Source organism: Vespa crabro, chromosome 13 (assembly GCF_910589235.1).
Source record: "Vespa crabro chromosome 13, iyVesCrab1.2, whole genome shotgun sequence".
Lineage (NCBI taxonomy): Eukaryota > Metazoa > Arthropoda > Insecta > Hymenoptera > Vespidae > Vespa > Vespa crabro.
In genome coordinates this window covers 1227501-1253728 of record NC_060967.1, presented here as the reverse complement: position 1 = coordinate 1253728, position 26228 = coordinate 1227501, and the positions used below count along the sequence as shown (strand labels likewise).

The 26228-nt window shown below is 32.3% G+C and overlaps 1 protein-coding gene and 1 long non-coding RNA gene across 11 annotated transcripts in view; one reads left to right on the top strand and one right to left on the bottom strand.

Moving 5' to 3' along the window:
• LOC124428551 (octopamine receptor beta-2R) overlaps positions 1-26228 on the bottom strand; it is a 53965-nt gene that overhangs the window by 17726 nt on the left and 10011 nt on the right. The gene's annotated exons all lie outside the window — the stretch shown is intronic.
• The window catches only part of LOC124428553, a 7654-nt gene continuing 3058 nt past the window's right edge, over positions 21633-26228 (top strand). The window contains exons 1-2 of the long non-coding RNA XR_006943213.1: positions 21633-22012; positions 22122-22207. This is a non-coding gene — a long non-coding RNA (uncharacterized LOC124428553). The remainder of the gene's footprint in view (positions 22013-22121; positions 22208-26228) is intronic.

The window sequence follows — 26228 nt, the reverse complement described above, 5'->3', positions numbered from 1 at the left end:
GTTTCTTTCTTTTTTTTTTTTTTTTTTATCATTAAGTTAAAATTTTTCAACAAATTCTTTAATCATCGAACTGTCATTCATTGAGAGAAATGGCTACAAGAAAAATCTTTTAGAAATCCCAAGAGACGATCTTGATGTGTCCACATCAAGTATCCTCTTCTCCTTTTTCATGTCCTCCTCTTACCCTCACGTCTATCTCCTATCTTCCTCTTTTTCTTTCAAAATCTCGTATCGCCAAAAGGAAATTCATTCTTTTCAAAAAGAATAGCTCTGAACGAATGCAACTCACTGAAGGTCCGAGATTATTTTCAAAAATATTAGATATAGATCGATCTAATCGAGATTATGATTTGATACTGGTATATGATATTGCAATAAGTTTTTTGTTTTTTTTTTTAAATATAATCGAAAAAGTATAAAAGATTGAAAGGGAGGGATTGTCAATATTGTTATTATTTTTTTCTTTCTTTCTCCTTTTTTTTTTTTTTTTTATCGTCCTAACAGCTACGAACGTAAACGAATGATAAAGCTTGTCGTTTATTTTATTGTAAAAAAAAAATAACAAAAATAAGAAAAATAACAAAAATACAGAACGGTTCTTCTTCTATTTCCTTTTTGTTTTTTTTGCTTTTTTTTTTTCTTTTTTCTTTTTTTTTTTTAATGGAAAATGTATAATAAAACTATGACGACAACGACTTTACATGAATTTAAATGTAAGATATTATGATTTAGAAATGGATAATGTTACGATTAGAAATTAACGTTTTCGTATTTTCTAAGTTCTACTTCATCTAAACGTAGTAATTTGAACACGAGTTATATTATAATGAACGATTGAAAACTTTTCATGAAAATGATCTCGTCGATGGGATCGATTTCTCTCTTCTCTCTCTCTCTCTCTCCAACAAACATATAGAGTACGATGGTCTTAGAATTCGTGGCTCTGATTTAAACGACGAAGTTAGAACTAATTTGCGAACTAAGCACACGACTCTCTCCTATTAAGTCGAATTTTCACGGACTGAGTAGATATTTCCCGTGGAATTTACTAATCGTCTGACGAATGAGAAACCGAGAGAAAGAGAGAGAGTAGAGAGAGAGAGAGAGAGAGAGAGAGAGAGAGAGAGAGAGAGCGTATAACTTTTCCACGTTGTTCTTTTAAACGAAAGTGATTTCTAAAGTTTGATTAAATTCTTAGGCATTTTCGAGAGTAATAGCAACAGGAACGACAACAACATAACACAACACAAGAGTAGTAACAATAGCAGTAACAATAAAAGCAGATAGCAACATCAGTTTCCCTAGCGACTTAGTAATAACTAGTAACTTCATTTCTTCCTAATACAATTGAGAGAATAACTTTTTGAAAAAGTTTTCATTGTGAGTTACGAAGTCTGTTTTATAATTGCTCTTTTATTTTTATCATCTTTTAATCATAATGATAACATTAAGAATAATATATCTCACTCGAAAATAAATATGTAATATATATATATATTACCAATTTAATGTATAATATCTTTTTGATAATAATCAAACGTTCTTCAAGATTTAGTGATAAATGTATATTACGCATAAGCACGTATATTTTCCATACCCAAGGGAAGGATCGTTTTTAACTCGTGTGAAATATAAGATGAAAAAGTTTAGGGTAGAAAGAAAATTATGTATATATATATATATATATATATATATATATGTATGTATGTATGTATACATGTATGTATCTTTCCTACCCTTCTAATGTTCCTTTCTTTTTTTCTTTTCACGTATATCACGGACGGAATTTTATATGTCTAATAAATACATAAAATAAATTATTTATATACATAAATACATTCGTATATAGACAACTACTTATATCTTAAATATCTGCTTACGTCTTTCCCTCTTTTGATTTTTTAAAATCAATTTGAACATTCTTCTTTTCCCCGCTCATCACTTCCTCCCTTTCAAATTTATATTTAATCGTTCAATTCTTTTCTTTTTCTTTTATTTATTTATTTTTTTTATTTTTTCTTTTTTTATTTTTTATTTTTTTTTATATTCCATTCGTTCGAACATTTATCGAAATATAATTAAATCGTTAAATCCAAACATTTTTTACGTGACATTGTTTCATGCTCGTTAAAGAACATCTCTCTCTCTCTCTCTCTCTCTCTCTCATTTTATTAATTGTTCTAACTATGAAACAACTATGATAAATCATACGTATTAACACGTATTCAAATTAACGAAAGCGCACGAAAGCGGAAACAAATTGTTATCTTCCTTTTCGTTATCACTTTTTCAAGAATTCATATTATTAACTAGAATAGCAAAAGCAACAGCAACAGCAGCAACAGTAGCAACAGCAATAGCAGCAGCAACATCATCGTTGCTAACAACGAAAAGGGGAAGGCAGAGACCGGGTGCAGTGCAGGGGGAGGTGGGAGGGACTACGACTAGGGAGTAGAAGGGGACGATTGTGTGTGGGTGTTTGTGGCTGTTCGTTCGTGCTCGTGTGTGTGTTTGTGTCTGTGGTTGCAAGCCTGACACGGTACCGGGCTCTTTCCACCTATGCGAAATCCAACTGAAATTCCAACTGAAGCAACTCCGTAATGAGAGCCTTCGCTACGAATAATAATGATGGTATAACAAGCACACGGAATTCCTGTTCCAGATTTATCCCGGAAACGTTGACAACCCCACGTTTATCCTCGGACTTAGCATAATTTTATTCTCTCTGTCTGACTTTAATTCCCCCAATGATTATGACATATAAACGATAAAGAAAGATAGAGACAGAGATTAAGAGATGATAAAGAGATGAATAGAGAGATAGAGAGATAAAGTGAGAGTGAGAGTGAGAGAGATAGAGAGAGAGAGAGAGAGAGAGAGAAAATTGAAGCCTAAATCTATAGAAACATATATTTATAATACTCGTATTCTTTTTCTATTCTATGACAAAGTTCACGATCGTTAAATTTCAAGGTAAAGAGTATCTTTTAGATATAGAACATATCCACTTATCTAACGTGTTATTTTTTTTTTTCTTTTTTTTTTTTTTCTATAAATAGAAAAAGTACGATTAGTTTAAATGTACATACATACGTACATACATACATATATATATATGATATGTATAATATGTAGGTATGTTTTTTTGGTAGAAAAAAAGAAAAAAAAAAGAAAAAAAAAAAGACAAAAAACAAAAGAGAGAAAAAGAAAAGGATGGGAGAACAAAATGAGAGTTTTCTATTTAAATTAGCTTAGTTTCGAAATTAAAGCGATAAGGCTGGTATTAAGGAAAAAAAGAAAAAAAAAAAAAAAAGAAAAGAGAGAAAAGAAAGAGAAAGACAAAGAAGACGAAGATGATGAAAATGAAGATGAAAAATAAAGGGATAAGAATTCGTGTGCTATCGATACCACGGATCGTATTTATGCAACGTTCTATCGACTTTTACCGAACGACAGTCTTCCTATTTGCGATGCTCACGACGAGAAAGAGAGAGATAGATAGATAGAGAGAGAGAGAGAGAGAAAGAGAGAGAGAGAGAGTTTCATCTAATTTCGTCGATGTGCATGCTGCCTTTGGCACTGAAATTCATCCAGCAATGAATTTCATTCGAGTCAATTGGCAAAAACGAGCGGACATATATATTCGAAAAAAAAAAAAAAAAAAAAAAAAATAAATAAATAAATAAATCATATATTTCGTCGTCATCGTCATATGTCTTTTCATGTCTTTTTATGTCTTTGTACGTCTTTATATGTCACTTTTTACGTCATTCTATGTTGCATTCGAACATATAAAATTTATGTCGGATTTTCAATGATACGAATTTTCAATATGAGTGATAATAATTTTAAAAATCATATATATATATATATATATATATATATTATTTTCATATGGAAAACGTAACACATCTGATTTTATTATCGATTCGACCACTTTATCAGAATATTCTCAATAATTATATTTTTGAATCCCACGAGTTTTCTCCCCTTTCCCCGCCCACCCTACCAACCACCCACCCTCTTCCTCATCACCTTTATACACTTTTGTGATAAATCGTAAACGTAAAATGTAAATAAAAAGAAAACAAACAAAGGAAAGGAAAGAGAGAGAGAGAGAGAGAGAGAGAGAGAGAGAAACGATAAAAAGATAATAATAATTTCAAACGTGTCATAGGTATTACGCTTTAACGCATTAAAAAGCTTATCGACGTGATTATCGGACTTCGCCCTTCGATATTTAATTTATTAATTAAGTTTGAAATTCAATAAAATTACGCGCTTCGTAAATTGTTCGAAATGAGATCGTTCGAAAAGAATGAAAGAAAAAAAAAAAAAAAGAAATAGAAAAATATAAGAAGGAAAAAATAAACGAAAAGAATTCCAACTTATTATATCCCTCTCTCTCTCTCTTATTATTTATTTTTTTTTATCGTCGATTAGATTCGTAAAAAAAAAAGAAAAAAGAAAAGTAATAAAACATCTTACTGTTATTTTTTCCATTCTCTGTCATTTCTCTTCCTTACTTTTCGAAATTGAAACTTTTCGTTCAAAAAGAATGAGTAAGAAGAAAGAAAAAGAAAAAGAAAAAGAAAAGAAAAAAGAAGACAGAACAAAAAAACGAAACAAAAAGAGAACGAGTAAAAATGAAAAAAAAAGGAAAATAAAGATCCGATCCGAAAGTAAATTGTCCATCGTATCGCGATAACCGGGATTAAGGCAATTGGGATGTACGGTCGGTGGTGTTATAACTAAATGCATCTTCATCGAATAACACGTAGCAGACCTCCGGGGGTGTGTTCTTTGTTAGGACGATAAACGTGTCACCGGGCGTTACCATTCCGTGCGTTTAGACTTTAACAACGTTACCAACGTTACAACGTAACGACATTCTGGTGAACAATGAGAGCCGTGCACATTCAATGGAAAGCAGAAATGGTCAACCGAGCGTGATGGAGCACGTTTTATGCGAAAACGAATATAATGTACGAAATTTTATCCCCCTTTTCTCTCTATCTCTCTCTATCTCTTTGGTTAGTACAATTTAATATAAAAAAAAAAAAAAGAAGAAGAAGAAGAAGGAGAAAAGATAAACTATGTTTTTTTATTTCCCTTCTTTTCTCCTTTTTCTTTTTTTCTTTCTTCCTTTTCTTTCTTCCTTTTCTTTTTTTCTTTTCTTCTCTTTTCTCATTATTACAAATCAATATATTCGATCGTTTATTTTTCATCGTATGAAGTTTTTAATTTACTTCAGTCATATATACTTTTTTTTATCGTTTCGATATACAAAATTATTTTATTTTATTATTATTGTTTCAATAATCGTCCCATCCAACGTGTTAATTATTACATGAAATTAATATTCTCGTCGATCGAAGAGATAAAAAAAGAAAAAAAAGAAAGAAAAGAGAAAAAAGAGAAAATGAAAAATTACACTTCGAACAACGCGATTGCTCCCTCTCTCTCTCTCTCTCTCTCGTTTGCAAAAGAATAAGAAAAAAAAAAAAAAAAAAAAGAAAAAGAAAAAGAAAAAGGAAAATAATTTAACCAGCGGAGTATTACGTAGTAGACGTGAATTTTTTCCTGCTTGAATGAAGAAAAAGAAAAAGAATGAAATAATAGAAAATATGTCCGACGTTAAAGCGTCGTATACATGTACAAAATCCAAATTTTCCATAAGGGAAATATTTAGATAATTTGAAAAATCATTAACGCGAAAGACGAAGAAGAAGAAGAAGACGAAGAAGAAGAAGAAGAAAAAAAAAAGAAAATGACGAAGACGAGAAAGAAAATGAAGAGGACGAAGAAGAGAAAGAAAAATGAAGAGGACGAAGAAGAGAAAGAAAAAGAAAATGAAGATGAAGAAGATGAAGAAGAAGAAGAAGAAGAGAATTCGATCGCGTGTATCGGATGAGAAGGCCCGTCCTCGTTAGTTTTAAAATACTCTAGTGCTTTCCGTAAATAATATGGCTGGGCGGCATCGCACGATTGCGACACTGACCTTCGATCGGCCAAGCATCGTGGATGCGTGCCTGAATTAAAGGGGAGAGAGAGAGAGAGAGAGAGAGAGAGAGAGAGAGAGAGAGAGAAAGACAGATGGAGTATGAGAGACCAAGAGAGAGAGAGAGAAAGAGAGAGAGGGAGATAGAAACGTCGTATGCATCTCGAGATGCATTCGAGCGCAACGGTAAATAGTGCCAAGCTCTTGCTGATTCGTTCGGCTGTCGTATGAAAAAGCGGCCAGAGGACGAGAACGATATATATATATATATATATATATATATATCGATATATATATGTATATATATGAATATATCAATATATTGTATACGTACGTATGTACATACCTATCCACCTATCTATCTATCTCCATCTCTAATCTATCCTTGTCTCGAAACTCATCATTCATCCTTTCCAGAATACTCTTACATATATATATATATATATATATATATATATGTGTGTGTGTGTGTGTGTGTGTGTATATATGTATATATATTTTCTTTCTTTCTTTTTTCGTTCGTACCAACCGACCGGAAGTTGTCCTCCTATGATGCACTATACTATGAATCGATTGACGCAATTCTTCTTGCGCATCTGCGTCTTTCCGAAAAGCAATACATACATATATATATATATATATATATATATATATATATATATATATCTATATTTGTACGTTCCAACCCCTCGAAGCAATTGCTCTTAGCATGTTTGCTTTAATCACCGATATATCGTTTAATTAAGTTACTCATAGTAAAGAGATTCACATCATCGAGAAATAACATATACATATATATATATATATATATATATATATATATGTATGTATGTATAAGTCATGTATCTGTCTGTTTATATATTAAAACAAATTGGCACGTGCATTCACTTGAACGCGATTAAATTGCATCCGTCGTATATAACGCGGTTCAAGGTTTTTCGTTTAATTCTTTTCTTTTCCTCTTTTTCCTTCTGTTTTTTTTCCCCTTTTTATTCTATTTTTCTTTTCTTTTTTTTTTCCTTTCCCGCCCTCTCCTCCTCTCTCTCTCTCTCTCTCTCTTTCTTCATCTACTTCACCGTCATTCCCCGTTGTGTTCTTTTAAACGACTTCTCGAGTTCAAGGATTTTTATTTGTTAAGTAACATGATCTATGAAGATAAATAGATCCATCAGCAGATTCATAGACGAGGTTACGTATGCAACCTTTTTTTTTTTTCCTTTTTCCTTTTTTTTTTTCTTCTTCTTCTTCTTCTTCTTCTTCTTCTCTTCCAACAGATACATTTAATTTTGCTCGAGATCGCGTATCGTTAATTAAGCTTACATCGGTTGAACGTATATACAATTTCTTATCTATTCAATCTAATCCATCCATCCATCCATCCATCCATCCATCCATCCATCCATCCATCCATCCATCCATCCATCCATCCATCCATCCATCCATCCATCCATCCATCCATCCGTCCAATCCATTCATCTATCCATTCATTTCTATCTCTTGAATGTATATAACGATTGAGTTAAAAGTTAAGGAACTATTACGAAACGTTTCGTAGTTTTCATTTGAAATTTGTTAGTCAATTTCAATAATTAAACTTTTCCGTATCGTTCTGTTCGTGCCAGCACGTTTCAAAATCGTTTTTAATTAGAAACGGCAATCGGACGGGCCCGTTATTTCCGTAATTATTTCTGGTATTCCACTTCGGTGGCATTATAGAGATCATAATTAAAGAAAGAAAGAGAGGAAGAGAATAAAATTGAGAGAGAGAGAGAGAGAGAGAGAGAGAGATACGATTTGAGTTATTCGACATTAGTTTTGCGTTTGAACAAACATTTATTAAAGAGAGAAAAAGTTCATCGGACCTTAGAATCGACATTTGTGTATTAGCTTTTCGATTCGCTCGATTGCATGGCTTTTTTGATATCTAGACTAAACCTGTGTAACTTGTTTGAGAAGGGGGATGGCCCGGCGTCGAGGGTGAGAATCGGATTACCTATCTACCAATTCTCTCTCTCTCTCTCTCTCTCTCTCTCTCTCTCTCTCTCTCTCTCTCTCTGATTCTCTGTCTATCTTTTTCTAGTCAAAGAGATTTTTTCAAAGTCCAACCAACTGTGACTATTGCTAGTATATATCAACAAAGAGACACAGATAGATAGATAAAGGGAGAAAAAAGAAGAGAGAGAAAGAGATAGAGAGATAGGGAGAGAGAGAGAGAGAGAGAGAGAGAGAGAGAGAGAGAGAAAGAAAGAGAAATTTTGTTCATTCAACCGGATAGTTCAATGCATCGATAAACCTCATCGAAAAAGTTAATGAAACGCATGGACTGCGTGGATATCTATGATCGAACGAATCGTAAAATCGGAATTTTTCAAATATCGAACTTTCGACATCTACTATCTATCTACAGCAAACAAAATTTGACGGTGTTTTGGAATTTAACGTAGATGGGTATCTACTAGGTATATATATATATATATATATATATATATATATATATATATATATTTAAAAAGAGAATTTAATACACAACTATGTATATACACATATACACGTATATATTATATATATATATATATATATATATATATATATATATGTTGTATGTGCATACGCATTTATACATGTATATATACGCAAAGGACCCTTATAGTCGTTGGCATGCCATAGCAATGCCGTTGGCTTGATTTTCCTGTCGCGAACATTTAACGAGGGTAAAAGTTAATAAACCAGGCAAACGTTAAATGAAATTTCTTCTACGTGCTTTAAATACGTATATCATTCTTTCGGTCTAATGTAAAATCAACGATTTACATTTGATATTAAAATAATTAATTAATTGCGAAATTGTCTTCGAATGGAAAATCTTTAGTTTATATATAAAAAAAAAAAAAAAAAAAAAAGGAAGAAGAAAGAAAGAAAAAAAAATTTATACATAATTTAATACTATGTAAAATAATATTAAATCTAATTATTACGACGAAATATACTATTAGATCGTTTGATTGATATTTAATAAATTTTTTGTTTATTTTCTTTTTACTTCGAACACAATAAATTTATCTTGGAATAATTTTCATCCCTCTCTCTCTCTCTCCCTCTCTCTCTCTCTCTCTCTCTCTCTCTCTCTCTCTCTTAAATAAACACAACGAAACAAACAAGTCAATTAAAATTCGAAGATTATATAAAGAGCTGATCGAAACGAAATGATGAATAAATCAATGGAATAATTTTTAAAACGTCGACGGGAAGAGAGAACGGTGAGGGAGTGAGGGGGTAAGGATAATTTGCAAGGGCGTTTTAATGGAAGAAAAACGTTGATAATAATAAACGATAAAGGACTCGTCGTCGTTTAAGATATATATAGATATAATAAGCTTTCGTGAAAATCTTAAATCTTTACAATCAGGTTAAGGAGTTTGTTTTTCCTAAATCTTTCTACCGCCGTCATTTCCGTCACTTCCGCCGCCAAACTCTGCCGCCTTCTCATTGCCACGACTTCGAAATAACAGATTATGAAAGTTCGTATAGTTATACTGGCGTCAGCCACTACGACGTCCAATCTTGAATGTTAATTCTGTCGGGTGTCTAAACAGGAGCGAGCGAGCGTACGAACGAACGAACGAACGTACGTACGTACGAACGAATGAGAAAACGAACTGAACGAACTGAACGAATTAGAGAGAGAGAGAGAAAAAGAGAGAGAGAGAGAGAGAGAAAGAAAAAGAGAGAGAGAGAGAGAAATCGTATATTCCTCTTTCTCGTTTAGCTTTTCTCCAACTCCAACAACCATAAAATCGCATTACCCCTCACGAGTCATCCGGTAATTGGAACATCGAAATACGTGGTTTAATTTCTTTCCTCCTTTTTTTCCTCTCTTCTTCATAACTTTTATTTATTTATTTATTTCCCTTCTTTTCCCTCCTTTCTTTCTTTCCCCCTTTTTCCTTGTTTGTTTTTTTTTTCTTTTCTTTTTCTTTTTTTCGTTAATTTCTTTATTTTCTTTTTTCTCTCTCAATCTCTCTCTTCTTTTCTTCCTTATTCTTTATGTCTTCACCAGTTATCTCGTTTATGTTTGCACTCGATCGGATCACCCCTGAAGCGCGTTAAAAATCATCATTATATCATTGTATCTGCCGAATCCTTGATTTTTAATGAGAACGTTTTATCGAATTACAAATAAATATTCAAATAGCGAGTAATCTTCGATGAACCGATTCAAATTTGTCCGTTTTCTTGATCTTTGCAAGGAAAAAAAAAAAAAAAAAAGAAAAAGAACAAACGAGAAGAAACACATAAGAAATTCGTCATGATTTTTATTTTAAATCGATTGAAAATAATTTTTCGAAACGTACGCTTATCCGTACTATTAGCTTATCACGTTAAAAATGCTTACGTTGCATAGACAATATTAGTTGCATTCTTGTCCTTTTTTTTCTCTCCTCTTTCTCTCTCTCTCTCTCTCTCTCTCTCTCTCTCTCTTTTTTAGCGAGAAAAGAAAAAAAATGTTTGCAATAAAAAATACGACGCATTCCGAACTGTGCCTCGTACGTACATTGATGATTCCTATCGTAACGTGAAAAAGAGGTATTAAACGTGAAAAAGAGGAAAAAGGAAAAAGAAAGGAGAGAGAAGAAAAAAAGGAAAAGAAATAACGAAAACAAAAAAAGACGAAGACGAAGAAGATGAAGAAGAAGAAGAAGAAAAAAGGCAAAATTGTTCACGGTTTAAAATTAAACCGGCTACGAATGCCAATATAACTAACTAAGTACTTTTGCGTTTCTTAAACGCCAAGAGATAGATGCAATGTGGAAACCTTGAGATGTTACAATTGAATAACGTCCTCGGTCTTACGTAAGTAGCCATCGTTAAAGATCGACCATTTCGTATGTATGTAACTAACTACGTAAGTAACTAAGTAACTAAGTAAGTAAGGGAAGGGAAGGGAAGTGAAGTGAAGTGAAGTGAAGTGAGTAAAGTAAAGTAAAATAAAGTAAAGTAAAGTGAAATGAATGAGTGATTGAGTAGATAGTTCCATTAATTGCAAGATACAATCGATGTTATTTCCATTGTTGTTTTCATATCGATCTAACATTATCATCCTTCTTCCTTTCCCTTTCTCCTTTTATTTATCTATTTATCAATCTATCTAATTATCTGTCCTGTCCGTTTATCAGTCAATACGTCTCTATCTATCTATCTATCTTTATCATATTCTAAGAAACGTTTGCATGATTTACACGTCGCGATTCTAAGCAAGAACTGTGCGTGCGTTGAAAAGAAAAGAAAAAAAAAGAAGAAAAAAACGAAACAAAAGGAAAAGAAAGAGAGAGAGAGAGAGAAAAGATAAAAAGGAAACGATTATGATAGTTATCCAAGAAGATACACGATTATCACAAATAACGTGATCCTTTTTAATAAAATGATTGATTGATAAAACTTCGATGATTATTACGAAAGTGTTTACTATAATAGAGAACTTCGATCTTTCCATTTGTTCGTCCTTCGGTCCATCCGCTTATCCGTCCGTCCATTTTTATCATTCACTATTCTAACAAATATCTAAAGCGATCATAGAGAAGGAAAAATATATCTGTTACATTGAAAAATAGATTCCGATTCCGATCACGGCAATAAATCTCAATCTCGAAATTTATACAAACCCATGTCTCACGTATACGTGTGAGTTAAGAGTGAAGAGTTAAAGAGGGAGAGAGAGATAGAGAGAGAGAGAGAGAGAGAGAGATAGAGAGAGAGAGAGAGAGAGAACACACATTGCATTTCAGTATACGTTTAGTATATACCTACGTATAAAATCCTCGTTGGAATTTCACTGTGATTCCGTGTACTCAACGCAACCGTTGTAATTAATTCGTCATAGCTTATGGTACAGCATGAAAACGTGTTTCTCTTTTGATTTGATATTACGTGTTTCATATCCGTGAAACAAAACGTCTCTCGTTTTAAACGAGATAATATATAAATTATATGTTTGAAGAAAGTGCTTCTGTTTTAGTATGATCTGGTTAAAAAAAAAAAAAAAAAAAAAAAAAAAGAAAAGAAAGGAAAAGAAAAAGAAAGACAACAGATTATCATCTGAAAGAAAAGAAAAATAAAGATAATAGAATAAAAAAAAAAAAAAAAAGAAACGAAAATAGAAAAAAATAGAAGAAGAAGGAAAAAAAACATTTCATCGTGTCGCATAACGAAAGAAGACGATTGAACAATTTCTCTTTCGACATTTTTAAATCATTCCCTTTTATTTCTTTTCTTTTTTCTTTTTTTTTCTTTTTTCATTAATTTTCATTTTTCCTTTTTAATCATTTGCCATTCGTCTAAACGAATCTATTAGTTTTACACGTGTAACACTGTCAAAATAGAAAAGAATCGCTTTGTCCGTCTCAATTTTTTTCTCTTTTTTCTCTTTTCTCTCTTTCTTTTTTTATTATTATTAATATAATCCTTATTATTATTATTATTATTATTATTATTATTATTATTGTTGTTTTGTTGTTGTTATTATTATCTTCATTATTATTCCTCAGAGATTCATCCCTTATATTTCTCTCCCTTCACCTTTATTTTTCATTCTTTATCATTCATCCTTCGCCCAACGTCCCTTCCTCATCCCCTATCCTCTCTTATTCCCGAATACCATATTCCAGAAGGTAATTTTTAATATGGAATGACATCAAATTCGAGAAAGACAGAAATTAGGTGGATGGACGATTTCTCCTTGGGAAACGTGAGAAATAAATTTCAATGACAACTCTCGAGAAAAAAAAAACAACCCTTTATAAAACGATCGACAAAAATCATTTATCGATATCTTTTGTGCATAAACTTCTACGACAAAATATATTTAAATGCTTAACTTTAAATATATACATATATATATATATATATATTTTATATTTATATATATAAGAAGATTTATATATATATATATATATGGAAGAAGTTTATTGTGCGAAACTTGATTGAGAAAAGTAAAGTGAGAGGGTTGGGGCGGAGGGGCGGGAGGTAAAAAGGTTATACCATATCTCGAGGAAGTTTAAAGAGAAAGAGAAAGAAAGAAGGGTGATCAGGGTGGGAGGGTAGGTTAGAAGATAGGAGGTAGAGTTTAAAAAGGGGAAATAAATATCTAATATAAACCGATAGAAAAATATTAAACGAATAATATCGATGTGATAAATCGTAAAATGATTAATAATAATCATTTAGAGATTACGAAATGATTAAAAATAATTAATAGTAATTAAATTAACGTAAGACTTTAACGTAAAATGTTATTATTTTATCTAATATTTAATTACGATAATTAAATCGATTATATTTATTAGAAGGGTTGAGAAGAAGAGAGAGGGGGTTGGAGAGGGGGAAAGGATGATTGAAAGAAATCCAACGAGTTGGATTAATAGGCCCTAAAGAAGATTCACATTTTTGTTCTCGATTGCGAATCAATAAACCGACCGACTATGATCATTTATCCTTGGCCCTTTTAACTTGTCCTACGAACGAATACTCCATTATGGTAATGAACTACGTTTATAAAGAAGAAAAGTTGTCGGGGAATCTAAATCTTGTGATCGTTATCTTCAACGAAACGAAAGAAGAAGGAGAAAAGAGAGAGAGAGAGAGAGAGAGAGAGAGAAAAAAAGAAAGGGACGTAGAATAAGAAGAAAGAAGAAGAGAGAAGAAGTGGGAAAAGAAAAATTAGAAAAAGTAGTCAAAGAAGAGGAAGATGTTCATGATGATGATGATGATGATGATGATGATGAGGATGAGGATGATGGTGATGGTGATGAAGATGATGAAGGATCTTAAAGAGGGTAAAGATACTTTTAAAGGGTCTAAGAAACTTTCTCTCTCTCTCTCTCTCTCTCTCTCTCTCTCTCTATCTATCTCTCTATCTCTCTCTCTCTCTCTTTCAAAAGATTCGAAGATGATTGCGTAAAGTTAATTTACAATATTGAACGCGCGTTGGTATATAAGAACGAGCTTATCGCTTTTATTATTCTTTAGGACGACATTTTCTTTAAGATAACTCCTTGGTTGAATAAAAAAGTAGGACAAATAAAAAAGCCCAAGAGGAGATAAGGGAAGGATCTCATCGGAGGAAAAGGGAAAAATCTTTCTCAAAGAAAAATCGTTGATAAGTTGAAAGAGAGAAAGAGAGAGAGAGAGAGAGAGAGAGAGAGAGAGAGAGAGAGGTGTGATTCGATAATGGATAAACGAGGATCGAGAGAGAGAGAGAGAGAGAGAGAGAGAGAGAGTGAGGAAATCGAAAAGAAAAAGGAAGGATTGACGTAAATGAAAATGCCGAGTTTCTCAAAAATACGATTAAAACGAGCATTATTTTCACTTTATCTGATGGATTTCAAAGACATTTACTGATGAAAGGTGAAATAGATTTGAAAAAAGAGAATGAAAGGAAAAAAAGAATTAGAGAGAGAGAGAGAGAGAGAGAGAGAGAGAGAGAGAGAATGGAAGAGAAAAAACAGTTAGAGAGAAAGAGAGAGAATACCGATCATTGAAGTACAACGAATGACGACAAATTTACAATGAGAAGATAGGGGATAAGAGACGAAACTCTCTCTCTCTCTCTCTCTCTCTCTTTGTGTATATATGTGTGTGTGTGTGTGTAAAAAATATGAAAAAAGAGATAAAGAGACAGAGACAGAGAGAGGGTTGGAAGAAGGATAGATGCAAGTGATATGTAGAAAATGAACGCCGGTAATAAAAAGAGAATAAGAGAGTGAAAGAGAAAGAGAGAGAGAGAGAGAGAGAGAGAGAGAGAGAGAGAGAGAAAGAATCTGTCTTCTCCACGTGCAAAAAAAAAAAGAAAGAAAGAAAAGAAGAGGGAGAGAGAGAGAGAGAGAGAGAGGTCGTATCTATTTCGTGTTATATCGTGCATTCGAATACATATATTTAGAAAAGTATGAAAATGAAGGAAAAGAATATAAGGGTGGTTCAGAGGGAATGACAATCGTAGCATAGGAGTGAAGAGTGATATTTAGAAGAGAGAGAGAGAGAGAGAGAGAGAGAGAGAGAGAGAGAGAGAAAGAGAAAGAGAGAGATAGAATAGTGCGTAGGGTATGGAAACAATGGATCACCTCGTTTTTTCTCTGTCTCTCTCTCTCTCTCTCTCTCTCTCTCCTTTTTTTATCTTTTTTACAGAAGGGGGATAACGAAAAAAAAAAAAAGGATAGTGAAACAATATATATATATATATATATATGTAATCTATCTAGAGGGATAGAAGAAGCTTGCCAAATGTCGGATTAGACGAGTCGAGGAAAGAAATATCGTAATGAAAGAAATGAAATATTGCGAAGGGCATCGTTGAAAGGGACGTTTGTTAATGAAGCGACTATTTAAAAAAAACAAAAAAGAAAAAAAAAAAAAAAAAAAAAAAAAAAAAAAATGAAGAAGGGAAGAAAGAAAGGCAAAAAACAGGCAACGATCGAGATTATTAATTATCATTGTAATGATTCGTCATTTAAACGAATTAATCAAACAAAACTTTACCTTTAAATAAAAATTGGTCTTATCTAATATTTCTATTGTAAAAAAAAAAAAGTCTTTTTATAAGCTACATTTATATTATTTAATATATCTTTTCTTTCCCTTCTACCTACCAATCTCCCCTTCTCTCTCTCTCTCTCTCTCTCTCTTTCTTTGATTCTCTTAAGATAGCAACTAATCGTAAATTAAAGTTTCAAGAAAATTTCGACGTTCATGAGACTTTTTATCTTGAGGAATATCTTGATTCTCTCTTATCTTTTTCATTTTTTTTTTTCCTTTCTCTCTCTCTCTCTCTCTCTCTCTCTTTTTTTTTTTCTTTATACCGACCAGCTTTTTCGAGAAGACATTTGCGAAATTGACGTGCACGTTGTTGAAAGTAAACGTACTACTCCTCTTTTACGTAAAGAAACGTGGATTTCATTGGATTCAAGCCATTTTAGTAAATTGAACGTAGTCTTTCGTTTCTACGACGACGTCCGCTTCGGCACATTAGGCAAAGAGAAAGAATTCTCTTTCTCATTCATATATCCTCTCTCTCTCTCTCTCTCTCTCTCTCGCAATCTCTTTATCAAGACGAAGAAATTTCGTTTCAGGGAGAAAAGGATACTCGCTTTAACTCCAAGCGGTTCTGCTTAAACATTAAATTCGAAACGTCGCACTTGGGAAAGCTTCTCCTAAAGAAAACGAAGAGACGAAGCGAGAGAGAGAGAGAGAGAGAGAGTGAGAGAGAGGGGGGGGGTAGGGAGAGAGAGAGAGAGAGAGATGGACCGAGAGTAACGCTTTGTTCGTAAATCGAGCTAAATTATTTCCCATGGTATTTATTAATATCACAATAATGGCGGAGATTGATATCGCATAAGGAAAAATCAATTAAGAGTTTTCTCTCTCCCTCTCTCTTTTTCTCTAAATATATATATATATATATATATATATATATATATATATATATATATATATATTTCTCTCTTATTTTCTCTTTAACTTGTAACTCTCTCATCATAAATTACGATGTTATTTTGCAAACGTTCGAAGCTATCCAATTATGGTTTATTTGCGAAAAGTATATCACATCATGTTGCTAAAGCAATAAACTTAGTTCCGACGGTTTAAACCGCCGATACGGACGCTGGGCAAAGAGATATAATTCATTAGACTTTATTAATTTAATGCAAACGCGTCAACTCAATTATAACCATAATCGGCCATAAGTTGAATAATATAGAAAATGAAAATTAATCGAACTTATTCAAAATAGTTTTCTATCTCAGACATTTTCTATATTATCCTTCTCTCTCTCTCTCTCTCTCTCTCTCTCTCTCTCTCTCGCACTCGTTTATTTTCTTTCGCTCATATAAAATTATTTGAGACTAACGTCGCTAATTGGCTCTTTAAAACTTTCTATTATGGTACGTTGAAATTTTTTAAACTTTCCTATATTAATCATCATCCTTTCGATCCCAATACTAATCGTATAACCTTGAGCTTTCCACATCGATGATTAAAGCAAAGGAAGCTCCTTTAACATGTTCAATGAAATTCTCTCTGTCTCTCTCTCTCTCTCTCTCTCTTTCTACTCTACTCTATCTATCTCTCTTAAGTGTACTCAAAGCCCTTTACTATGTAATTTTTATTAGACTCCTTTATCTATCATTCATTCATGCAAAGATACATATGTACATATTACAAAAGTTACTGTACACGGAAGTAGTATACACACACACACACACACATATATATATATATATATATATATATATACATATGTGCTTCCGAAGTGTTCAATAATAGTTGTCAATAATATGTCGATAGTTCGTACAATAAAAATAGAGAGAAAAAAAAAAAAGAAAAAAAGAAGTGCAAAGAAATAAAAAAAAAAGGAAGGAAGAAAGAAAGAAAGAAAAAAAGATTTATCGGCGATGAATCCATTTCTTCTACGAAGATCTATATTATCATTGCAACTAGTATTTATCTTTTCTTTTCTTTTCTTTTCTTTTCTTTTCTTTTCTTCTCTTCTCTTTTCTTTTTCTCTCTTTAACGGAGATAAAATTCAAGTGGATGAAATAAAATCGTAAAAGATGAAAAAAGAGAGGGAGAGAGAGAGAGAGAGAGAGAGAGAGAGAGAGAGAGAGAGAGAGAGAAATAGCAAGAGAACGTATTTTACGAGAGTTTCTCATAGTTAAAGTCAAACTTCGTATCGATAGATAATTCGATAATTCATTGCCATTCGTTAAACTTCGAAATCCGTTCGAGATATACTACATTATCGTAGATAAGAGTAATAAACTACGTAGTTATTTTAAAAGCATTCGAAGTATATATTAAAATAAATTGTTAATAAATTAATATAATGCAAAATGTCATGTGATTTATCGAAACGTAAATTTGTTAATATCAATCGTGCAAAATTTTTCAATGATCTTCTTTTATAACGCGTGAAATGTTATCTTTCTTTTTTTCTTCTTTTCTTCTTTTTTCTTTTTTCTTTTTCTTTTTCTTTTTCTTTTTTTTTTTTTTTTTAACCTGCTCTACTTACTTCGTATATCGAACTTATTTTCATATCTTTTCTATTCAATTATAAATGTTTACAAATCATTATTGAATACAAATACGAACGTATATATTTAATTGTTTATATTTAATTAGATAACTTTTCATGTTTTATGTTAATTCAATTTATCATTCTATTTAAATATCTAATATATATATATATATATATATATATATATATATATATATATATATATATGTATATATGTATGTGTCAACGTATCTACGTTAAATACATTCAATGATAATAATTAATAATCGAAAAAAAAAAGATCAGACATTTTCTTCTTGCATCGTTAACAAGCTACGAGCTAACAATGAAGACAAACAATTTACAAAAAAAAAAAAAAAAAAAAAAAAAAAAAAAAAAAAAAGAGAAAAGCAAAGAAAAAGAAAAAAGAAAACACAGTGCACGAAATTAAAACGAATTTTAATTCAAAAAAAAAAAAGAAAAGAAAAAAAATTAATTTAATTTCTCAAAATATATTCGAGAACTGAGAACATGACGAGAACGAGAACTGAGGGATGACGATTGAGGATTAAGAGTGATGGGAGGGAGGGATTATTATCAAAATTATTCCTTGATTATCAGAAAGGGATTCGCGTTAAGGATAATACGAAATGGAAGAAAAAGAAGAAGTAGTAGAGGAACATCCGATTAAATTTGTTAATGAACATGATTTAGGACGAATGAAAAAGAAAGAAAGATAGAAAAGAAAAGAAATATTTACTTCAAAAAAAAAAATAAAGAAACGTATACGTATGGCAGATAAATAAATAAATAAATAAATAAATAAGCAAATAAGTAAATGGATAAATGGATGGATTGGATGGATAGATGGGATAGATAGATGGATAAAAAGATGGTGAAATGTAAACGAAGCATTTTCACGAGTAATTGCAATTGAGATGGTAAATAGAACGAAATAATGAAAGGGATAAAAGTGTACTGGAACATCGGATAATGAAAGATGAAAGGGCAAAAAGGGAAAGGGAGGAAAAGAGGGGACAAAAAATAGAAAAAAAAGAAAAAAAGAAAAAGAAAGAGAAAAAAGAAGAAAAAAAAGAAAAGAAAGTATATGAGCTGTTATTTAAAAGGAAGGAAAAACCAGCGAACAAAGAGCCCCTTCTTTTTTCTTTTTTTTTTTTTTTTTCCTTTCGTTTAACAAGAACACTACCAGCATTTCGATGGTCGGTGTAATTTTACGAATTCACACACGTGTATATACATATATATATATATAACTTTTATTTTTTCGTCTCCCTCCCTCCCTCCCTCCCTCTCTCTCTTTCTCACTCTCTATTCTCTTTTTTTTTACTCTTTTTATTTCTTTGCAAAGAAAAAAACGAAATTTATCGCACGTCGATCGTGACCTACGACCCGTGACCCCTTTCTCTCTTTTTATCTTTCTCTCTCTCTCTCCCGTTTACTCCAAAATGAAATCACGAACCATTGGTCACAAAGACGATGAAGAACCTTGAGAATTGTCAAGGTTCTCTCTTAAGAAAGTGAGAGAGAGAGAGAGAGAGAGAGAGAGAGAGAGAGAGAGAGAGAAAAGAAATCGCGTTTTCTTTCTTCAAAAGAAATTAATTATAGGTTTGCGAGAAGACTTTGCGTGCTAAGCTAACACTTAGATTTTTTTCCTAGTTTCTTTTCTTCTTACTTTTTTCTTTCTTTCTTTCTTTCTTTCTAACAAGGTCACCATATAATAAATAACTGACCGAACACGAGAAAGTCTATCGTTTATGTTTCTTTTCTTCCTCCTCTTTTTTTTTTTTTTTCTATCCCTCATCCTTCATCCCTCTCCATCTCTCTCTCTCTCTCTCTCTCTCTCTCTCTCTCTCTCTTTATCTTTTAATTTTTAATTATATTCATAAATGTCAACTTGTCGTAATTGGTAGTAGTCATAATACGTCGTAGTCGTTGACATGATTTATCCCTTGAGATATACATGCGACGTATGGTTGAAAAGGGAAAAAAAGAAAAAAAAAGAAAAAAAGAAGAGAAAAGAGAGAGAGAGAGAGAGAGAGAGAGAGAGAAAAAGAATCGGAAAGGAAAATAAACACGCGTGGAAATCCATTAAACGCTGCACACACGCGTATTAAATCCAGAACAAGTACTTTGTTAATAGTAATCATTGAAATAATGTATTTATATACATATATATATATATATATATATATATATATATATATATATACATATGCGATTTAATGATTCATAAGAATTAATTTGTTTCTGATCATCGCTGATGTACGTAAAGAAAAAAAAAAAGGATCGAAAGGTAGATCAATTCGAATGATACAGAAAACAAAAAAGAAAAGGAAGAAAAGAAGAAATAAAAGGAAAGAAAAAGAAAGAAAAAGAAAAGTAGAAAAAGAAAAAATAGAAAGAGAAAAGAGTGAGAGTGAAAGAGTAGAAGAGAGATAAAAACAAAGACAAAGAGAGAGAGAGAGAGAGAGAGAGAGAGAGAGATAGGAAGAGAGAGAGAATGATGATAGAAAGAAAGTGAGAAACTCTCTTAGTGAACGAGCTTTTATCAGGACAAGAACTCCCCCACCATTTTAATCTTCGACCCTTAGACAAATGATTTTTCTTCCCTTTAATCTAACTCTCCAAAAGAATCGAAAATCGATGAGATACAGAGACAAAAAGAAAGAGACAGACAGACAGACAGATAGACAGAGACAGACAAAAAGAGACAAAGAAAAAGAAAGCTGATTTTTTCGTTTCATTAGTCACTTTTCACATTCACGATTACAACACTCGTTTTCTTATCAACCAAGAATATAAACGTTCCATTATTCGCAAATTTCTTTTTCTTTTTTAGCCCTAAAGAAAGACAGAAAGAGATAGAAAGAGAAAAAGTTTGAGATGAAAAAACAAACAAACACACACACACACACATATATATATATATATATATATATATATATATCTTTTCAATGGTTTGATCAAAAGACACATTACTCTTCCGACCAAAAAGGTGCGACTTTCTTAGGGAATTGTTAGAGAAGGACACAGAAAACAGATAAATGGGTATGAGTGAGTGAGTGAGTGAGTGAGTGAATTGGTAGGATGGGATAGGATGGAATGGGATAAGAAGGGGTGAGGATTAGACTCAAAGGGTGAAGGTATAGAAATAAGTACGAAGTAGAAGGATAAGGTAAATGGAGAAGGAAAGGAGGATTCGTATTGCCATCAAAAGCAGCCACCGACCCTGTCTGGTGCCGAATATCGATTTCGGCCCCGTTCGACCAAGGGTTGCGACAAGGGTCCGTTAGTTCGACAATGAAGCTTAAAGTTCGAACCAACCCTATACAATATCGACGGGAAAAGAGATGGACAGAGAGAGAGAGAGAGAGATAGGAAATAAATCATCATTGACTAATTTCAATAGCTTTATCGTTTATGATATAATAACGATTTGACGATAATTAATATTAACTAATGAACATATATCGTAATATTTCAAATTATTATGGAAAAATGATAAAAAAAAAAAAAAAACTTTATTTTTCATTCAATTTTTGTAACTCACACATTCATATATACACACATACTTCCTTTCTTTCTCTATCTATCTATCTTTTAAACCATGATTAATATTCTAGTTGCAATAGATCGGAAACGTGTATTTTAAGGTCTTGCTTAAACCTTTCCGATCTGGCCAAGAGCCACGCATCATTTTAATGACACCATCGTCTCTCAGCATACTCATTCGCTTTTAATGCGATTTTGGCAACGACGATGTCTCAGAAGCACATGTTGTCATTAATCAAAATATACGAGGAGGGAGGAGATAAATTGGTTGCTTGGTTGGTTACTTGGTTGCTTGATTGGTTGCTTGCTTACTTGGTGAGAAATAGGTGATAGGAAATTAGGGACTAGCTAGTGATAAAAAAAAAGAAGATATCGAGCGAACCAATCGAGCGGACGTAGGTTCTTCTCTCTCTCTCTCTCTCTCTCTCTCTCTCTTTACGTATAAAATGCATTCTAATAATATTCATCGGACAAGATTAATACATTATTTTCAACATTTCATAGATTCATTGGACAAAACAGGCTATTTAAAATATACAAGGGTGATTGGTGTTGGTGATGGAGTCGGAGGGAGTGGTGGGAGAGAAGGAGTAAGTGGATTCTGTTAACATAAAAGCAAAGCTTGACCGGACTCGTATTTACATTTATGTATTATATCATCAACGTAAACATTTGTCGTATGTTTATTATTGTTAAACAAATGCACGTATAAATCCTTGGATTTCTCTTTCGAAAGGTTATTTCATCGATACAATACGATACTATACGATACGATACGATACGATACGATGCGATACGATACGATACGATACGATACGGTATGATACGATAATATACTATACTATGCTATATTATCCTATACTGTACCACAACAAAATTGACGACAACGCGAATATCATGCAAATAAATTTTCCCAACGGTAATAATGCACTTGTGCACTAACTGAATCGTTTAACATGTGTGTGTGTATGTGTGTGTATATATGTATGTACGTATGTAAGTATGTATGTATGAGTGTGTTTTCCACGTTACCAATGATTCTAGATGAATATATATGTATTTAAATACCTATATAAATGCATATAATACAATATAATACAATACAATACATATATATTTATATATATATATATGTATCTGTCTATCTGTTACTATCGAAACGTCAACAAGCTTTTTTTTGCATTTTCAATCAAAATAATAATATTCCTCGTGTTTACGTATACGAGAACAAAGTGATAGATAGAAAAAAGAAAAAAAACGAGAGAGAGAGAGAGAAGAAGAAGAAAAAATATTGATACAAAATCACTGAAAGAAAAAAGAAAATTGGCATTTATCGTCTCGTCAAATTAAATCGATTCGATAATACGTAAATGTACGATAGAGAAAAAAATAGGAATGAAGAAAGAGAGAGAGAGAGGTAGAATAAAAAAAAAAAAGATTACTCGATATTCTCATTGTAATCCATAAAACTTTTCGATCTAGTAATTCGACATGGTAATCATTCGGAGTCGGGGACTTCAGAAGAGGGAATAGAAAACTGGGTCCATTAATAAAAGAATCCCTAGGAAATTATTCGTGAAGCCCTTCTCTCTCTCTCTCTCTCTCTCTCTCTCTCTCTCTCTCTCATTTTTTCCATTCTTTTTTTTCCCTCATTGTCTTTCCTCTCTCTCTCCCTAACACACTTTCAAATTTGCCTTCATTATGTGCCAACTCCTTTCCATTACCTCCCCACTATTACTACTACTACTATCACTATTTATCCCCTTCCATCTCTCTCTCTCTCTCTCTCTCTTGCTTTTTTTTCCCCTCTCCTCTCTCCAGAAGGCTTTTTCTCGAAGGCTCTGGCATCCGTAATCCTTGGTCTGATCCCTGGCACAAAGGTACCCGTAATAACGCCAGCAGAAGTCTCATGGAATCAAGCGGAATTGAATTTCATGCCGCAGAAAATATGACGACCCACAGGAGAGCCACTCTTTTCAACGTGGTAACGTCTCCGACATCGGTACACGTACCTCGTGTAGGTTGAGGTTCTTGTCGGATGTAGGAGAAGTGAGTAGGAAGGGTAGGGGGGGGGGGGGTAAAAGGGAGAGAAAAGGAGGATCATAGAGAAAGAGAGAGAGAGAGAGAGAGAGAGAGAGAGAGAGAGGAAGTAGGCCGATGATGGTGGTAACAACGAGAAAGTGCACGAGATACGTTATCTAGACGAGAAATATAGAGATAGAAAAGTTAGAATACATTTTCCTGCCATTCTTCTCTTTGGCAAACAAATCTACCTAACAATGAAAGGAAGTTGTCGAGAAAAGGGGATTTAATGGCTATGGAGGGGAGAGATGAGGATGAGGATGGGAGTGAGGGAGAGAAAGAGGGTGGTTAAAGAGAAGGGTTATGTTCGAACGAAGTAAGAAAATGAATAGGGATTGTGCGATAGATGTTCCATTTTTTGTGCTTATTTATCGATATACTTTTTTTCTTTTTTTTTTCTTTTTTTTTTTGCTTTTTTCTCTCTCTTTTTTCTTTCGTTGGATTTTCTCTCTCTCTCTCTTTCTCTAGATTCCAATGACAAACCTGACCTTACGTCTTTTTTTACGACACAAAAATTGGTCACATGTTTTATCCTACGTTCTAGTGCTTTTTTCCTTGTTTTGTTTTTTGATTTTCTTTTTTTTTTTTTCTTTTTCTTTTTGTTTCCTTCGACAGAGAAATCATGCGTGCGTTATATCAGAAAGTATTTTGAGTGAAGATAAAAAAAAAAGAAAAAAAAGAGAGATACAAATTAAAAAAGAAAAGAGAGGAAAAAATTACGAAAGAAATGAACAAGAAACGAACGAACCCCTGTAATATATATATATATATATATATATATATATATATATATATATGTGTATAAAGAGGAAATAAAAAAATATACAAAGGGACGATTAAAAAAGAAAAAAGAAGAAAAAAAAAAATATGGTGACTCTGACAAAGAGAATGAACGAACGAGCGAAGAAAATAAAAATAATGGAAATTAGTGGGAGGGGAGGGGGTAGATAGGAAAAAAAATAAAGAAGAGAAAAAGTAAGTAAGAAAGAAAGAAACAGGAAAGACAAATTAGATGTACAATATAATCGAATATAGTTGAAACTCGTTATTAAAATAACCAAGAGAGAGAGAGAGAGAGAGAGAGAGAGAGAAAAGAAAAAAGAAAGATAGAAGGAAAAAAAGAAAAAAAATGCAACGTACAACAAATTGAAACATGACGAGAATACTCTTTTCGTTTATCAGACGTGTTACCATGTAACGCATACGGATATAAAGGAAGATACACTCATATGTATATATGTATGTATGTATATATGTATAGAACAGATAATACAGAATACAAGGTATCCCATTGTCTCTCTAACAGTAGAGGCGAATCAAGGCGTATGCTCTGGAATACATACAATACCTACGCACACAACACACACATATATACGGTGATACGCTATCTAACTCTGTGATTTGTCATCTTGATAGTGAAGTTCAGGATTGCTCTCAAGGGATTCTTCCTTTAACAATAATAATCCCCCACTTTCTCTCTCTCTCTCTCTCTCTTTCTCTCTCAGACTTTCTCGATGTTACAAATTAATCATATGATAGGTGTGAAAAGAAAGATAAAAATGTGATAAGCGAAGAAAGCCAGATGAAAAAATGATAGCAATCTCTCTCTCTCTCTCTCTCTCTCTCTCTCTCTCATTTGTCTTTTATACAGAATTATTAGCAAAAAAAAAAAAAGAGAGAGAGAGAAAAAGAGACACGTAATAACTACTATTGAGAGAATGTTATTTTGTTATGGAACACCTGGTCATCGATAACAACAAACACGTATACATATCTACACGTATAAAAAATATAAAGAGATAGATAGATAGAGAGAGAATGAAAGAGAAAGAGAGAAAGAGACAGAGAGAGAGAGAGAGAGAGAGAGAGAGAGAGAGAGAATAACCACGAATTAATTTTACCACCCGATGTTTATTGATAGCACTCAGCCGTTTTTGTTTTGGCAAGCTACACGAGATTACATACACCAGAGCGCGATATATTAAATGGAGATGGGAAGATAGAAAAGAAATAGAAGGAAAAAGAAATAAAAAAGAAAAAGAAAAAAAAAAGAATGATGATAATAATAATAATAATAATAATAATAATAATAATAAAAAAGTAATAAAAATAAGAAATGAAAAAAATGAAACGAACGAAAAGAGAGAAAGAGAGAGAAAGAGAGAGAGAAAATCTCAAAGAGAACGAAAGAATTAAATAGACTCTGTTTATAACCATTGTTGTTGTTGTTGTTGTTGTTGTTGAAATTGTTGTTATTTTGAGCTTTGTAGAATATAATTACGGTACGGAATGAAAGAAGATTAACGAGCCAATGTCTAGACCGTAAAAGCCGATCGTGTAAAGCTCGCGTAATTGATTTCATCGTATCGATGTAATTAATAAAATTTCATCGAACGATACTTCCCTACGATATACTTGATAATGTTTCACAGTATATTAGAATACAATATAAACATTTATATATTTATTATGCACTTATTATGCACATATCTCTCTATATGTATATTTATATATATATATATATATATA